Source organism: Mirounga angustirostris, unplaced genomic scaffold (genome assembly GCF_029215605.1).
Source record: "Mirounga angustirostris isolate CCGP_5_RB_7025 unplaced genomic scaffold, mMirAng1.0.hap1 SCAF_7, whole genome shotgun sequence".
In the NCBI taxonomy this organism is placed as follows: Eukaryota; Metazoa; Chordata; class Mammalia; order Carnivora; family Phocidae; genus Mirounga; species Mirounga angustirostris.
The window spans coordinates 109,233,815-109,241,890 of NW_026991715.1; the positions used below are offsets into that span (position 1 = coordinate 109,233,815).

At 49.0% G+C, this 8,076-nt stretch overlaps 1 long non-coding RNA gene across 1 annotated transcript; it reads right to left on the reverse strand.

Annotated features, from left to right (window-relative positions):
- Nucleotides 1-872: 872 nt before the first annotated feature.
- On the reverse strand, nucleotides 873-7,631 carry LOC135365267 (uncharacterized). Its single transcript, XR_010412907.1, has 3 exons — nucleotides 6,876-7,631; nucleotides 6,513-6,792; nucleotides 873-1,763 (listed from the first exon to the last, which is right to left on the reverse strand). It is a non-coding gene; the product is annotated as an uncharacterized LOC135365267 (long non-coding RNA).
- Between the last annotated feature and the right edge of the window lie 445 nt (nucleotides 7,632-8,076).

Below are 8,076 nucleotides of genomic sequence, written 5' to 3' on the forward strand. Positions count from 1 at the left end.
CGCTGACCGCCCCAGTCCAGACTCATGATTCACCTTCTGAAATGCAGTGAAGGGCATCTCGGATGACTCACACAGACTCCTGGGGTACGCCCCCCACCCCCCCACACACATTCTTTCCTTCCCTCCGCTCTTGTCCTCTCCCATCAATCTGTCAGCAGGCTGGGTCTCTTTACCTCTTACTCAGTGGTTCTCAGCCCTGGCTTCAGATGACTGACCAGGACAGCTTTTTAAACATACAGATGCTTGAGTTTCTGATTCAGGGGCTCCGATGGGGGCCTGGGCATGTGTATATTTAAAGATTTTCCCCAGTGACTCTGATATGTGGCCCACTCTCTAAATTGATCTCAAAGCTGTCTCCTTCCCTATAGCCACCTGCCCTACTCCAGCTCTGTCCACCCCCTCTTCTCCCCTGGGGACAGCAGTCTCCTCACTGGTCTTTTGGGGCTCCAGGCTTGGGTTCCCCAATCCATACCCTGTGAGGCAGCCTGCCAGAGAGATCTTTCTAGAATGAAAGCCTCTAGAATGTCACCCTTCTGCTTAAAATATCCCCTACATCTCACTGCCTATAGGACAAGCCCCAAACTCCTGGAGAGCCTCACAGACCCTGTTTACTTCTCCAGCCAACTCACTCACATTCTGCCCTAACATGTGAACCATGCTAAGGGTCTGAATGAGCCCGGTCCATGTTCTCTCCTTCTTCTAAGTCTGTGCACAACAGTTCCCCTCATCCAGTGTTAAAGAAAAATCTATCCGGACACTTGTTAAACCAGCCAGGAAGACTATTCAGGACCGTTGTAATAGGAGTTTTGCAGTAGGGGAGAGAGATAGGACTCAACTCCCAGTGCAACAAAGACAGCTGGGGATTTATGGGCAATGTGCACAGGAAGGGGTCAATGGATGGAAAATTACTAAGAGGAAGTGCCCAGCGTAGGGGGATTTTGTTACACTGACCTAACAGGGTTCTTGCTAAAGCCCAGGGCTTAGACATCAAGGGTAAGGGACGAGGAATTTGCTCAGGTATCAAGGGTGATCAGATCTCCTGGGTGAGGGGATGACCTGGCAGGCTTCTTTGCTAAGACTGGGCTGGGCAGACCAAAGCCAGGATGGGCGCTAAGATCGAGACCCAGTTGAGAAGAGGGCTCAGGGGAGCCCCAGTAAAGTTTGGTCAAGGAGAGAGTGTGTCAGCAGGAGCACTTGACTTGCTCTGCTCTGCATCTGACAATGCCTACTTTTTCAGTTTCCGGCGGAGGCAGAATGGCCTCTGGGAGGCCTTACCTGATACCCCTCCCCGGCACGGTGCCCCTCACCCGTCCCGTGTTAGCATTTATCACATCCTCGTGTTGTGATCTGTTTACTTGCCTGCTCCTGAGTTTGGCCGTGAGCAATTTGAGGGCAGAACTTGATCTTGAATCTCCAGTGCCTAACACAGTGTTTGGTTCTCAATAAGAATTCGTTACATGAATACACACTGATGAACACGGCTCTCATGGAATCGCTACTCTGCTCAGAAACCATCAATGACTCTGCATCGTCTGCATCAGTGGTTCTTGGACTTGGGTGAGCATCAGAGTCATCAGGAGGGCTTGTTAAACACTGAGTGCTTGGCTCCCCTCCAGAGTTTCTGGTTCAGTAGGTTGGACAGGGGCCTAAGAATCTGCATGTGTAACAACAGGTGAAACTGTTCCAGCTGGTCCAGTGGCACTTTGATCCTCACTGACACGCAGGATTGCAGCTGATATCATCCCCCAGTGAGATGCATCATACTATTTTAAAAATCCAAAAATAATAAGATTTAATAGGCAAATTTCAGGTGAGGTGTGAAGCAGATATGATCTCATGATCTAGGTGACCTCCTTCCCTGCCTAAAGTGTAAGATTCTTTCCCTCATTTCTCTCTTTCCCTCATTTGCAGCCTGGAGCATTGAGCAAGACTTCACTGCCTGGCCCCATGCTTCATTTGCTGCCTCCCAGGCACCACTGCCAGGCCCGGGGCCAGGCTGGGAGCAGGGACTGTGGGCCCCGGTGTGGCTGAGTGGCCTACTGATGCACATGGCCCAAGGAGCTCCCGTGCCCCGGGCCCTCGACCCATGATTAGCTGCTGCCACAAGCGAAGGGGCGGGCAAAGACAGCGGGCTAGGGGCCATGTCTGCAGCAGGCAGGACAAGACAGAGCTCCACCAGAGGAATCTGCCTGGCCCGAGGGGACCAAGGCACAGCTGTTTGCCGGGTATGTGGACAGAGCTGGGATGTGAAGGCCGTGCTGTTCACATGTGATGTGAGGCTTTCAGGGTGTGAGGTAGAGTCAGGGGTGGAAAGGGGGTCTTGCCCAAAGCCGGGGCTGGGGGGCAGCTTTCTCCATGTTGCCATGTTCCAAGGAGGCAAGGAGCTCCTTCAAATTTCAAATTTGAACTTGGCCTGCCAGGCCAAAATGAAAGAATACTTGTCAAGACAGTAAGACAGAACATGTTGGTTTTTTTTTTTTTTTTTTTTTTTTTTTTTACAGTTACCTCAATTTGTAACTTCTAACTATTCAGACGTTTGAGATACTCTTTTTTTTTTTTTTTTTAAGATTTTACTTATTTATTTGAGAGAGAGAGAATGAGAGACAGAGAGCATGAGAAGGAGAAAGGTCAGAGGGAGAAGCAGATTCCCTGCTGAGCAGGGAGCCCGATGTGGGACTTGATCCGGGGACTCCAGGATCATGACCTGAGCCGAAGGCAGTCGCTTAACCAACTGAGCCACCCAGGCGCCCTGAGATACTCTTGCTCAGGCCCTGCAAGTGTTTGGCATGCGGCTGCCTGCAGCAGTGACCCTGTGAGCAAGACCGCTCCCTGAGGGGCTGTGCTCTTGCCCGGGGCCAGAATCATCACCCAGAAGCGCTGGTAGCCCTGCCTTTCTGGGGACTGGCCGGGGCTCCTGCAAAGGGCTGGCAGGGCTCTCTCTCTTCCTGGGTGGTCAGGGTGAAAACTGGCCCACAGTTAAATGACAGCAAGTTTGCTCACTGAGATAAAAGAAGAGGCCGGGGCCTTGGGAGGCTTAGAACTGGGGTTCCCATTAGGCTGTTGGATGGTGGTCACTGGTTTGGAGTTAAACCTCAAGCTGCCACTTCCCAGATGTATTTCCTGGGGCAAGTCACCCCTCTGAGCCTCAGTTTCCCTGTTTGTTAAGTGGGGATCAGTGTAATGGCTGCACACGGAGGGGTGATGCCTCTGGACCGGGCCTGCGCAGGTGGGTACCTCTAAGTGCTAGCTGTCATTTGTGATTTCCTGGTTAGTTCATCCCTGTCTGGTGGGGCTTCCTCCCCAAGCAGCCCCACCCTTGGCAGAGTTTGACAAGTTGGGGGAGGCTGTCCTCCAGGTTCCCTGCTTTCCCTTTGGACATTCTTTGCTTGTGGGCACCCTTCCAATTCATTTCAGGGACCTACAACTCTCATGTTACAGATCAGGCACCCTTACCAATGCAGATTCCAAGGCCCCCGACTCAGATATTTTGAGTTGCGAGGTTGGGGTTGGGCCTGGGTATCTGCATTTTAATGAGGTTCCCCCGAGGATTCTCCTAGAAGAGGCGTTCTTGGAGAAACCCTGTGGTTGAGAAAGTGGACTGAAGGAACCAAGACCCACAGCTAGAGGCAGATTCCTGTTTCATCTGAAGCACTTTTCTAAGAGTCAAAGCTGCTCAAGAATGGAATAAGCTGCTTTAAGAAGTAGTAAGCCCCCAGTCAATGGAAGTATGCAAGCAAATGCCAGATAAATACCCGGCAGAGACAGGACAGAACTCCAGCCTTAGCTCAGGAGTTGCAGTTCATGGCCAGGACAATCTCTGTGGTTCCATCTTCTTATCCTCTGTCCTTCATCTCGGGAAATGCTGTCGGCCTTCTAACACCATCACCATACTCCCTTTCTCAGGGATGTCTTGGTTTGAGTCTCATGCTTGAGAAAGGAATGAATGCTCTCCTGTCCTAGGACAGAAGTCTGGTGATGAAGATCATTCTAGGCTGCCCCATTCCATTGTGCCACCAGAGGAAAACCCCATCTCGGCCCCTGGGGCAAAGAAACCCTTCCTTGGGCCTTCTGTGCCCCCCACTTCTCCTTCTCCATCCCCACACATAATTTATAAAAGTAGTTGCAAGCAAAGGAGGCTACAGAGTCAATTTGAGACTGTGCTCAAGTGAGGACTTGGAGCTGCGGTGCCTTGCAGTACTGTGCCTAATGCCGCGTGTAATCACTGCCATGGGTCTCTGTCAAGAACACCAGTACGCTTTGGGGCGGTCCCTGGAAACTCCCCTGTCAGGACCCTCAAGTGGAAGACAAATGGACAAGTCAGGGCAGTGATAATCTTGCTGCCCTTCTGTTGTCAGCTGCCCCCTGCAGCAAATCAGCTCAGTGGGGGGTAAAGGGAAGGGCACACCTGGCGGCAAAGTTCTGGGGGACTGGGGTGTGTGGTTGCTCCCCAAGAATGTTCTCTCAAAGTGGGGCCTGGCCAATAGTTTGTTTTGAGGGGATGAGCTGACCTGCCATTTGCTAAGGAATCAGGGAGGACAGTAGGTTTTTTACCTGCTCATTTTCCCACTAATCTACAACAAAAGCCCCATATCCCAGCCTTGTCTGGCCCTAGATTTGCTCCCCCAGATGGCTGAACCTGGCTAGGTGTCCCCCCACCTGTGTTCTAAAAGCCAGCAGAAAGCCCCCAGCTCACCCAGAGCTGCATAGCTATCCTTGGAAACCCAACTCCTCTGAGCCAAAGCTGAGCATTTCCTCCTTGGCCTGCACAACCCCCACCCCCCCTCCCACCCCTAATTGCTCCCCCCTCCCTGCAAGGGCATTGTATCTGTCTCCAGCCCCCTGCCATCTTTATACCTTGAATAACAGTTTTAGAAATGGTGGCCACCTATTGAGCACCTAGTATGCACTGGGGGTGTCACATGCATAACTGCAAATGTTCCTAAACACAAAATTATTAGCTCCATTTTGCAGATGGCAAAAGTGAGGCACAGGATAGTTAAGTGACTTGCCCAGGTCTGGGTGACTTAAAAATCCATAATTATTTGGGTTGACAGGGACAATAACCGTGAATAATAATAACAGTGGATCACAACCCCTGGATGTGAAGCAAAGCTCTGGCTCTTCCTTGTTATCAGGAGGGTCACTTTAACCTCTCTAAGCCTAGTTTTTCCCTGTGTAAAATGGAGATAATCATAATTATCATCATACCTACCTCTTTGTATTTGTGGTAGGCAGAGTAATGGTCCCGCAAAGATGCTGACATGGGAAGATTATCCTCAATTATCTAGGTGGGCTCAATAAAATTACAAGGGTTCTCATAGGAGGGAGGCAGGAGGGTTAAGATTTAAGAGAGAGTGTGAGCACACTCTCTGGAGAGAGAGATAGAGACAGAGATTTAAAGATGCTAAGATACTAGTTTTGAACATGGAGGAAGGGACCACGAGCCAAGGAATGCAGGCAGTTTCTAGAATCTGGGAAAGGCAAGGAAACAGATTCTCTTCTAAAGCCTCCAGAAGGAATACAGCCCTGCTGACACCTTGAGTTTAGTTCAGTGAAGCCTGTTTCCATCATCCAGAACTGTATTGTGTGTTTTATTTTTTTAATTTTTAATTTTTTAAAAGATTTTTATTTATTTATTTGAGAGAGAGAGAGAGCACACGAGCACATGGGGAGAGGAGCAGAGGGAGAGAATCTTCAAGGACACTCCCCATTGAGCATGGAGCCCAAGGCAGGGTTCGACCTCACAACCCAGGAGATCATGACCTGAGCCAAAACCAAGAGTCAGACGCTTAACCTACTGAGCCACCCAGGTTCCCTGTATTGTATGTTTTAAACCACTAAATTTGCGGTAGTTTGTTACCGCAGCAATAGGAACCTAATACAGGGTTGTGACTTAAAAAAAAATCAGTCAAACTGCAGGCACATTGAGCTGGTTATATAAAAGCTCACTACAAATGCTGCCTTCTGGGTTTACTGCAAGGGACTTAATACCTTAGATATCTCTGTTTTCCAAACATAATTTCTTATAACAGTTGGCACATAGTAGGTGCTTTTTAAAAAAGATTTTATTTATTTGACAGAGAGAGACACAGTGAGAGAGGGAACACAAGCAGGGGGAGTGGGAGAGGGAGAAGCAGGCTTCCCGCTGAGCAGGGAGCCAGACGCAGGGCTCGATCCCAGGACCCTGGGATCCTGACCTGAGCCGAAGGCAGCCGCTGAACGACTGAGCCACCCAGGCACCCCGGTGCTTTTAATATATAGTGGAAAAATGATAATTTCTTCACTAAAAAATGGGGAGGAGGCAACCCGGCAAATGGTGGTTAAGACTAGAGGTGCACATACGGAATATAAGAGGTCATTAAATTTCCCTCGAGTTAAGGCATTGATGGCTCTGGTTAAGACCCTAATGATTTGTCCTCTGTATAGAGTGACATATTAAATAATTAACAGTCTTCACCGAGGACTTTACTAGGTATACCTTGATACAGAGAAGAATGCAGCTCAAGGCTCACCTTCTATAGGAAGTCTTCTGTCCCCAGTCCAGTGTATCGTGATCGGTGTTTGTCAGAATTCTTGGTCACAGGTGGTAGCAATCCAAGTCGAATGTGTCTTAGAAATACATACATACAGGGGCGCCTGGGTGGCTCAGTCGTTACGCGTCTGCCTTCGGCTCGGGTCATGACCCCAGGGTCCTGGGATGGAGCCCCGCGTCGGGCTCCCTGCTCGGCTGGGAGCCTGCTTCTCTCTCTCCCACTCCCCCTGCTTGTGTTCCCTCTCTCGCTGTGTCTCTCTCTGTCAAAAAATAAATAAAATCTTTAAAAAAAAAAAAAAGAAATACATACATACATGCAATAACCAAAAATTTAAAAGATCACCTGAATTTATGGGCTAGTGTAACTGACAAACTGTAGCTATAGGTCTCACTTCAGGTACTAGTAGATCCAGGCATTCAAATGATGTCATCAGGATTTGTTCTCACCACCTCTTAGATTTGCTTTCCTCTGTGTTGACATCATTTTAAGGCAGGCTCTGCCCACGTGGTAGACCCCAGACAATCCAGGCTTGCATGTTACCAGCTCAGCAATCTCTGGGAAAAGAGAATCTCTTTCTCAACAAAAGTAGCAAAAGTCTTGGACTGGATTCTGATTGGTCCACCTTGAATCAGACGCCCATTCCTGAACCAATCACTGTTGCTGGGGAACTGGAATACCTACTTCATTGTTAGACTTGGGTCATGGGCTGAACTTGGGAGACGAGACAATCTCAGCAGAGCCACACGGACTGAGAGTGGGGGAGGAGTGGTCCCCAACAATGGAAATAGAGGAAGTGTTACCAGAGAAAGGGAGTTTGTGCGGGGCAGGCATAAACTACAGAATTTTCTTTCCCCAGATCACTTAGAGAGTAGGATGCAGAAATAGTACTAGAATCCAGCCTCTTGAATCACCCAAAAGTCTGGTTCTTTAGTCAAATTGGCTGGAGTGTGGGGGCTGGATCTGCAAGTAAAACTCTCAAGCCTCATGGGATTTCCTGGAAAAATAATGAGGCGTATGAGGGTGGAGGGCTGGCAGGAATAGATGCTTCCTGTTCATACGAGAAACTCAGACTCTCCGAATTGGAAGGCCACCAAGTCTGACTTCTCCATTCCCTTTACAATGTCCTCTCCCGGTGGCTGGCCGCCTCTGTGTGGATATGCTGCCAGGGACAGGAAGCGCACTCCTTTTCTGAGACGTCATTTTTTGATACCTCTGACCATTAAAAATAAATATCCTTATTTTGAGTCCAAATCTGTCTTCCTGTAGCTTCCCCATCCTTGTCCTGAGAATCACAGAGAATAAGCTAAACTCCTTTGGAATAGCCCGGAACAGAAGTGCACAGAGACTGAGAGTCAGCAGGATGTGCTTCTGATGTAGGTCCTCTGCTAGGAGAGCAAGGAAAATGAGATGAAATGCAAACATGAATGTGAAAGTGCTTTGTATTTCACAGATCATCATCACCATCACCATCATCATCATCATCAGTCAGGCACTTAAATATCAGACACTGCTCGAAGTTATTACCTAAACTTATCCTTTCTTT